The 7,733-nt window shown below is 52.8% G+C and overlaps 1 protein-coding gene and 1 long non-coding RNA gene across 6 annotated transcripts in view; one reads left to right on the forward strand and one right to left on the reverse strand.

The window, feature by feature from the left end:
• LOC143667189 (uncharacterized) overlaps positions 1–7,733 on the reverse strand; it is a 289,857-nt gene that overhangs the window by 147,280 nt on the left and 134,844 nt on the right. The window lies entirely within an intron of this gene.
• LOC143666551 (uncharacterized) lies at positions 1,809–7,061 on the forward strand. Its single transcript, XR_013167676.1, has 3 exons — positions 1,809–3,274; positions 4,548–4,779; positions 6,949–7,061. It is a non-coding gene; the product is annotated as an uncharacterized LOC143666551 (long non-coding RNA).

The raw sequence follows: 7,733 nt of genomic DNA on the forward strand, positions 1-7,733 counted from the left end.
TGTTTCTGAGGCGTGCCCTCTGCAGCTTGTGCTGGAAGGAGCATCTTGGAGCATGACCAGCCCCTGGGGTTCAGGTGTGCCTGGGGCACTGCAGACAGTGGTCAAGTCACTGTCTGTTGGATGCGTGTGGATCTAGTTTTGGGGCCGGGCCCTGTGGGTCTTGTGCTCCTGTTGGGGTCCAAGGCTATCAATGGCAGCCAGGGTTGTCCAGGGGAAAAAAAACCACGTGGGCATGTAGCTGGGAGCTTTGGGGCTCCTCGAGGAGAGTGTGGGCCCAGTGGGACAGGGCTGGGGTGGGTAGAACAGCGGGGAGCAGGATGGGGTCTGCCTCAGTGCAGCTTACTGGCTGCATGACATGCTAGGGCCCTGCTTCTCGCTGTGGTTTGGTTTTTTCCATGCAGCTGCTTGCGACCACTTTAGTGTACAGTGTGTGTCCAGGTTTGTTCCCCTGTGATTTCTTCCTTGCTTTATCCCTTGGAGATGACACCCTCATGCAGGGCCAACTGACTTGGTTACTCACGGGTCCATTGGAGCCTAGGTTAGTTTGCAGAGCTGTGTCATGCCCCATGTCCCTGAGGCGTACAGAGTGTGCCCTTTCATCTGACGGGTGCAGCAAAGCCACGTCCATCTGGCATTCACCAGCTTCCAGGGAACCCACGCTGTTCTCCTCTGTTTGCAGGGGCTCCTGCCAGCATGTGAATGAGGCTGGGGCTTGTGATTTAGGTCCCCCTTAGCCCACATGAGAGACAGACACCCCATGGTGTGCTGCCCTCCAGGCTTGGGGAATGCTTGCCACTGTCCTGATTGTGTTCCATGGCGTATGCCTGGCATCTTGCTGCCCGGGTAGCCTGGAGCCAGCCTGTGTGCTGCTGTGTGGTCGACCGCCTCCAGGCCACCTGGGAAGAGTGGGGTTGATGTGCAGGGCATGCTGCTCAGGTAGAGGTTGTGGCGATGAGCTCGTGGGCATTGGTTCTGAGATCCCGTGACTCCGAGGACTGTGGCAGTGGCAGTGACTGGGGGCACCTTAGCACCCAGGGTGCCCTGTGAGAAAGCAGCAACCAAAGGCCTTGAGGATCCCCTGCCCCAGAGCAGGCAGTTTGGCGTCTGGGTCTCAGACTAGGGCACCGCGAGGGGTTGGTAGGGAAGGGAGTTGGCGCGGGCCCTGGTGGGCAGCCTGGCGGCGGGTTAGGGGTGCTGGCTGGGTACCCCGGCTCGGTGATATTAGCTCCCAACTATCTGTGCATGGTGCCCTCTGGGATTGGTGCTGCTGTCACCCTCTGCTCAGCTTGAAGGAGGTGCCACAACCTGCGCCCATGTGGCTTCTCATCCGTAAAGCCCCAGTGTTAGAAGAAGTGCAGATTTCTGAGTAAAGAGGGATGTATTATGTATCCCATGGAAACAGAACCCAAAGCGTATTATGCAAATATGAGGAGATTTGTTATAGCAATTGGCTCTTGTGATTGTGGGGATTGACAAGTCTGACTTCCATGGGGCAGGCTGTAGGCCTGGAACCTGATAGGTTTCCAGGAATCTGCCAAGAGAAGCCGGATCGTGATCGGGGTGGGCAGGGGAACACAGACCCTTTGGTGGGTCATGGGGGACCTGGTGGATGGTCAGAGCTCCTGCTGGGGGGACGGGGGCCCAGGAAGTTGAGGTTTGCAGTGTTTGGTGTGGAGCAGATCTGGCTGATGGGGGTCAGTTTGGGGGCAGGTGGGGCAGGGTTGACACTGAGGGGCGGCGGGAGGCCCCTGCAGCCTGCAGCCATGCTGCTGGGGTGGGATTCACCTGCCATCCCCCTGCAGGCCACCCAGCCTGTGGCATCGAGCACAGCCCTCCTGACAGCCTCTGAGGGTGAGGGTGGGGGCCCTGTGGTTGTTCTGTCTTGAGACCCCTGGCTAGTTCACGCTCAGACCTGGATATTTTGCGGTGGAGGGACAGTGTCTGGGCAGCACCCAGGGCAGCTGCACCCAAGGGCCCACAACCCCACTGGGTGGGAGATGAGCCTGTGCCCTGGTGTGAATTTTGCTTTCCCCCGGCTTCTCTCTCTACTTGCTGGGCCTGGACGTGGCTGCCAGCTAACGCTCCTCACTCGTGTGCACACTGGCCCTGGGAACTCTGAGGCAGTTTTTCTAAATAAAATCAAGTAAGTCTCTAGAAGTGAAAGTGTTTGTGTTTTCTCTTTTTCATTTAATTTTCGGTCCTTTCTGCTCCTTCCTCACTGGAATGTAGATGTGAGGCCTGGAGGCCCAGCAGGTGTGCTACAGACCCAAGGTTGTAAGCTTCTTCTAGAAGATGCTCCAGGGGGCAAACCTAGTGTTTTTGTTCCTGGAAGGGAAGGAGACAGGGCAGGGCAGAGGCCAGGGGAAGTGGTGAGTGTCCTGAGGAAGGGTGGCCGAGGGCTCAGGAGAGCTGGCCGCCGCTTCTTCCACGTGCCCTGATCCTGAGTCGTGGCTGCCCTATGGCCTCAGCATCCTCCTCTGTTATGGAATGGGGGCTGGGGGCAGAAGGGCCCCTGCCAGGCTTGGTCACTTCCAGGGAGCTCCCTTTATTGTTTCCAAAGAGGGAGTAAGTTGTGTGTACACAGCTGTATGCACAACCCCACACGCACACACGCACACTCACAGAAACACTTCTTGCTCCTTTTTGGAGGGACACTTGGAAGGTCAACACTGGCTATATTTATTTATGAGATTATGACCGATTTAAAAATTTGCATGTACTTTTCTTTTTTTTAATTTATAATTGATTTTTTTGGGGGGGTGTCTGGTCCAGAAATCAAACCCGGATCTCCTGCATGGAAGGCGAGCATTCTACCACTTAACCACTCATGAACCCTATAATGTACTTTTTATAATTAGAAAAGTATGCCCCTAAGTTATTAAAGACAGTATAAAGAAATTCTGCATCCTTTCTTATGAATTTATAGAAATGGGAAAGTGGATGATGACCAGGAATAAAACAGCTGGATTCATGGGGTAATGCCTAGAGGCCCAGGTACAGGCCTCTCTTGGCGTCCCTGAATGCGTGTGCCTCCCCCTCACTGTCCGTGCGCATGAGCGGCCCTGAGCTTGTGTACCTCCCCCTGACTGTCCACCCACACAAGCAACTCTGAGTACGTGTGCCTCTCCCCTGCTGTCCACACACACAAGCAAGCCTAACCGTGTGTGCTTCTCCCCAGGTTCACACGCACAGGCTGCACTTCCTGGCCTTGCACTGTCAGGAGTTCGGGGGAAGAATATGAATCTTCCATGGCGCACGTGGACAAGTTTGTCAAGTAAGTGACTGTGGGCCTCGTGGGGGCTGGGGAAGGTGTTTTCATGGCAATATTGTCTACAATTTTACCCTCTGGGCAGGTAATCATGATTTGCCCACAGGAGAACTTGTGCCAAATGCCTGCCTCTTCCCTAGGGTAGGCACAAAATACCAGCATCAGTCACCTGACCCTGAAATGGTCTAGTGACTGTGTCCCTTGGGCTTAGATGAGAGTCCTGGGCAGCATTTGTGGGGAGGACACCTCTGTGTGCCCTCTGGATGCCCCACGCTGTCCTCAGGCTGCCCACCCCACTCCATGACAGACGGACAGGAGGAGGGTTTCGGTGGTCTTGGTGACTCCACGTCCTTGGAGTTTTAACTGCAGACAGAAAGCACTACAGGCCTCGTGTCCCCTGCTGATTGCACGCCTAGTGCCTGTGGGGAACTGGCTCTCCTCCTTATCCTGTATGGGGTCTCAGGTCCCCAGGCCTGGGAAGGCCCCAGCGGTGGCAGCAAGGAGGCTCAGCTCTCGAGTCCCTGTTCAAGAGCAGGAATTCCCATCTGTGGTTGGTGGGCAGTGGCTGCGGGAGGCTTCCCTCCAGGGCCCTTGCCCCAGTTTCCATCGGTGGCCATGTGTGGGGCCCAGAAGAGGCCTGTCCTTTGCTTTAGGGGTCAGGGAGGCCTGGGTCTTTCTGTTCCTCGCTTCTTCCTCCTGAGAGCTTCCTGGTCACGAGGGTGTTCTGGTTTGCTAAAGCTGCCAGAAATGCATCGGCTTTTACAAAGGGGATATTTAAGTTATGAGTTTGTCGTGCTGAGGCCGTGAAAATGTCCAAATTAAGATGCCAACAAGAGGCCGTTTTCTTGGAGGAAAGGCTGCCAGCATCTGGAACACTGTCAGCTGGGAGGGCCTGTGGCTGGGTCTGCTGGTCTTTGCACCCCGTTTGTTGCTTTCAGCTTCTGATTCCAGTGGTGTCCTCTCTAAGCACCTGTGGGGCTTCACTTAACTTCTCTGGGATATACTTTGGATGGGTTTCATTGCTTAGTGTCTCCTGGGGGCATTTTTGTCTGCATCTCCAAATGTCACGGTGTTGTCATCTCCCTGCGGTGGTGCCATCTCCCTGAGTCAGCTCTGAACTCTGTGTGAGCTTTTTTAAGGACTCTGATAAACTAAGACCCACCTTAAATGGAGGGGAGGTCACATCCTTATGTAAATAATCTAATAATCAAAAGTTTTGCCTACAATATGTCTGCACCTCAAGAGTGGATTAAAAGAGCCTGTCTTTTTCTTCCCTCAGGTTGATGTGAACTGTCCTGAGCCTGCCTTTCCTTTCTTCTGTCTTGGAAGGAGGTGCAGCCCTGCGTGTCTCACCCAGGCACCCCTTCCCACCTACATCCGCAGCCCTTCCGAGTCTAGGGGGCAGAGGGCGGCCTCCCCAGCTGCTGGCTCACAACAATGAGTCTGCGGAGGGAGCCTGGGCCACCAGCAGGCCCCGTGTCACTTTCCCACAGTCACGACAGATGACAGCGGTAAGTTCAACTGTCCACCCGAAGGGTCGAGAGTATTTCACAAGGTCCCCCTCAGGAAAGAGGCCTGCCATGGCCATCCTTGCAGATGGCCCCCGTCCCCACTCCCCCAGCCCTGCACACTCCCAGCATCCCAGGAAGCTCTAGTGGCATAGCTGGGAGCTGTGGAGGACAATACCTGGGACCACGGGAAGCCCCTGGCCCACAGACCATGCTGCAGCCTGGGCACAGCAAAACCCCATGTGTGGGGCAGCCTGGGCAGGGGTCCCACTGCAGTGCCATCTGCTGTGAGCTCTCTGGGCACTGGGTCTGTGCTGGGATTCCCAGGGGTGCTTGCCCCCACTGGGGTGTAGGCCAGCAGTCCAGGCTCATCTGTAGATGGAGAGTTGGGGAATTCTGTGCAAGCTGCCCTCCTGCAAATGACTGCATTCGCCATGCAGTCACGTGGGAGCCCCGTCTGAGTCTGCTGTGTTCTCAGGTTTCCCGGGGCATGTGTCAGGACCCCTGCCACAAGTTGCCATCAAGTGCAGTGGGGTGACCAGGCCAGTGGCCCACTTTGGTCTGGTGTCCTGCGGCAAGAGCAGCTGCTCAGTAGTGGCCTCTGGGTGGGGCTGAGTTGCTGCTGCTGTTTCCCACCATCACCCAGGATCCCTCCTCGGTGCTGTCACATGTGCTCTTTCAAACTACAGGAACCACAGCTGCTTTTTATTAAACGCTCGCAGGACAGTGGGTGCCCCTGAGAAAGGAGACGTATGTGTGTGCAGACAAGTCTACCCTGGCTGTGAGCCTTTTCTGCTGGTTTGTTTTAGTTTTGGATTTATGCCTATTACTAACTTAGCTGTGGTTTTAAGCAGTGAATGTATACGTGTATGTATTTAAAGTCACAATGTGCCACACACATTTTTCAGGGAAAAAGGTAATATTTAAATACCTCCAGAATCCCTGAAGTCTGAAAAAGACAGCAAAACCAGTTAGAAAACTTAATCACTTTAGGCATTTAACATGGAAGAGAAAATGCAGATGAAGAAGTACAAAAGCGTTAGGAGATGTCCTTTCGCCTTGGCAGGCAGGGAGACGCGTCTTTTAACTTGGAATGAAGTTGTGCTGCTTCGTGTCCCCTTGAAGGGACATAGAACAGAGCATCACCACTTCCTGTGTGTATATATAAGTACATTTCTACCTGTGTCCTACCTACATACAGAGTCTTTATTTTTGTGTTACGTAGTTATCTTTTAAGGAGATTAGAAAGTCAGAAAAATGTCATTTTAGTTTTAAGAAGCCATTTATCATTTTGAGTGCTGTTCATTCTTCGTGTAGATTCAGGTTTCTAAGTGGGATCATTTTCCTTCAGCCTGAAGGGCTTTCTTTAACAAGTCTCGTAGCTCAGCTCTGCTGCTCTTCATTTTCTCAGCTTTTAGGTGTCTGAAAAAAGTCTGTATTTTGTCTTCCTTTCTGAAAGATATTTTGTTGCAAAAAGAACTCTGGCTTATTCATTTTTTTCCTGGAGGACTTTAAGAATACTGTCCCGCGGTGTTCTGGATTGCATTGTTTCTATGAGAATTGAGCCATTATCCTCATCTTACTTCTGTCTCTAGTATTTCCTATTTTTTCCTGTCTGCTAATTGGTCTCAGAGCCAGTTTTCAGCATTATTACGTTGTGCTTCTGTTGGATTTTCTTTGAGTTTATCCTGCTTGAGGTGCTCTGAGCTGTTTTGATTTGTGGATTTACAGTTTTAATCCTATGCAAATGTGTGTCCATATTTCTTTTAAGTGTCCCCCTCCCCTTCTTTGCCTTCTCCTCTTTTGTTCTGGGACTCTGATTTAAGTTTGTCAGGTTGCTGCTTCTGTCCACAGATAACTGAAACTACTTTTAAGGTTTGTCAATTCATTTCTCCTCCTTGCTTCATTTTGCAAGTTTTAATCTGCTCTTCATCCATCCATGGGATTTTTTTCTTCATAAAGTTTATTGCATTTTTCAGCTCTGGAAGCTTCACTTCTGGTCCTTATATCGGTATGTTTTCCTCCTATGGTGATTTTCTTCACAGTGTTGGCCATATTCGTTCGCGGTCCCCATTCCTTTCAGCTGCTACCTTCATTTCGTGCTCTCTTTATCTGTTTCTATAAACTGAGTTTTTGTAGGATTGTGGGTCCTCTTTTCTTGATTCTTCACAGATCAGATGATCCTTGATGTGGCCCAGGAGTCCTTTGTTCAGTGTGCAGACCTTGTTCTCCTTTGAAGCGTGCTGAGTTTGCTTTTGCAAGCTTCTTTCGATGCTGCCTTGTAGCTGTTTAGGTAGGGTCTCTACTCAGCCTTTGCCCTGGACTGACCTGGCCGCATGCTCAGCAGCTCCTCAGCCTCGTGTGGCTGCACCTTGTGGCTGCTGTGCTTTGCCTACTGTGGGGGTCCCCGGGACCGGGAGATCTGCAGGCCTGACACGTACACAGAATGCTGGGCTCTCTGTTGGACAGCACACGGTCTGGGTCTTCGTATGCAGATCCCAGCCCCTCAGCCTCCCCAGGCTCTGGTTGCCTGGTCCTTCCAGCCTGGGGATTTCCACAGGTGTTCCTCTGATGCAGGTGGGATGCTGGTGGGTGCCATGTGCTCCTCCCCTTGCGAGTGCAGCTCCGTGTGTCCTGTTGGCTGAGGGTCTGCAAGTGGTTGTTTTCTAGGCTTTTTCTTTTCTTTAACCGGACACCGAGTCCCAGGCTTGTTGACCGTGGGTGTGTGTTCTGTATCAACTCTAAGATAAGTGCAGGGCACGGGCGCTCGCGGACAAGTGCCTGTGCAGGTGGTATTCGCTAAATGCAGCCCAGCATGCCTCCTGCTGCACTCGCTACCCCAGCACAGTGCTCTGATGCCACCGTCATGGGCGGGGACTGCACTGCCTTTCCCATAACCTGCAGTGTCCTTGGAAACGGGAGGTGCCAGGCAGAGACAGAGTGTGACAGTGGCTTTG

The sequence above is a fragment of the Tamandua tetradactyla genome, chromosome 23, assembly GCF_023851605.1.
Source record: "Tamandua tetradactyla isolate mTamTet1 chromosome 23, mTamTet1.pri, whole genome shotgun sequence".
NCBI lineage: Eukaryota > Metazoa > Chordata > Mammalia > Pilosa > Myrmecophagidae > Tamandua > Tamandua tetradactyla.